Source organism: Mastomys coucha, unplaced genomic scaffold (assembly GCF_008632895.1).
Source record: "Mastomys coucha isolate ucsf_1 unplaced genomic scaffold, UCSF_Mcou_1 pScaffold3, whole genome shotgun sequence".
Taxonomy (NCBI): domain Eukaryota; kingdom Metazoa; phylum Chordata; class Mammalia; order Rodentia; family Muridae; genus Mastomys; species Mastomys coucha.
The window spans coordinates 68,825,816-68,827,067 of record NW_022196909.1 but is presented as its reverse complement, the minus strand read 5'-3'; the positions used below and the strand labels follow the sequence as shown (position 1 = coordinate 68,827,067).

At 42.9% G+C, this 1,252-nt stretch overlaps 1 pseudogene; it reads left to right on the top strand.

Annotated features, from left to right (window-relative positions):
• Positions 1–546, top strand: LOC116075073 (annotated as a pseudogene).
• The last annotated feature ends 706 nt before the right edge of the window (positions 547–1,252 follow it).

The window sequence follows — 1,252 nt, the reverse complement described above, 5'->3', positions numbered from 1 at the left end:
ATGAAAGAGATGATCATAAACCAGGAAAAACACGCCAAACTGCAGGCAAAAGTGCGCATTGGTGGGAAAGGAACCGCTCATAGAAAGAAGGTGATTCACAGAACAGCCATGGCAGACGATAAAAAACTGCAGTTCTCCTTAAAGAAGTTAGGCATAAACAATATCTCTGGTATTGAAGCGGTGAACATGTTTACAAACCAAGGAACAGTGATCCATTTTAACAACCCTAAAGTTCAGGCATGGCTGGCAGCAGAGACCTTCACCATTACAGGCCACACTGAGACAAAGCAGCTGACACACATGCTCCCTAGCATCCTAAACCAGCTTGGTGCAGACAGTCTGACTAGTTTAAGGAGACTAGCAGAAGCTCTGCCCAAACAATCTGTGGACAGAAAAGCACCACTTGCTACTAGAGAGGAAGATGTGGATGAAGTTCCAGATCTGGTGGAGAATTTTGATGAGGCCTCTAAGAATGAGGCAAACTGAATTGAAGCAATTTCTGAATAAGGTGACACTTGCAGAAGTTACAAGAGCTGATATTTTATATCATGACTGCTTTTTAAAATTTTTTTGTTTATTGTGGATCTGATAAAATCTATATCTCTAATATTTTAAGCTCAAGCTCCCCAGACACTGCAGCTCTTTTCACTTTTTGCTTAAACCTAATTCATTCTTTGTGGCAAATTAAGCTGAAGAAGCTTGGGAATAAACTTTGGAAAAGGTTAATAAAATTCTTTGCCTAGTAAAAAATAAAAGAAGCAAAGAGGGAAGAGAGAGAAGAAGAAGAGGGGGGAGAGGGCAAACCGCCCCTTTTATGGTGGGCTGGGCTACCTGCTGTGGGGCAGGGCACACCTGGCTGTGGTCAGTTGATTGGGGGTGGAGTCCAGCCAGAATGCTGGGAGCTGGGGCATTGTCTATGTGATAGATGGCACAGGCTAATGGAGTTGAGGACTCGTGGAGTCAGCCATCTGTGTCTGGGAAAGTGTCTCCACTGTTCCGTCCCTTGTGGAATCTTTCACTGGATCTCCGGAAGTTAACACTCACTCAACCAAAACACAGACTGCTTTTCACTGCCCAAAACACTCTCTCTCTCTCTCTCTCTCTCTCTCTCTCTCTCTCTCTCTCTCTCTCTCTCTCTTTCTCTCTCCTCTCTCCCTTTACAACTTTCAAAGCACTTTATTAATATCCATGTTACTATACTTAGGTATTTCTTTTCCTATTATTTCTAGTTATGTCTTCATCTGTTTTTATG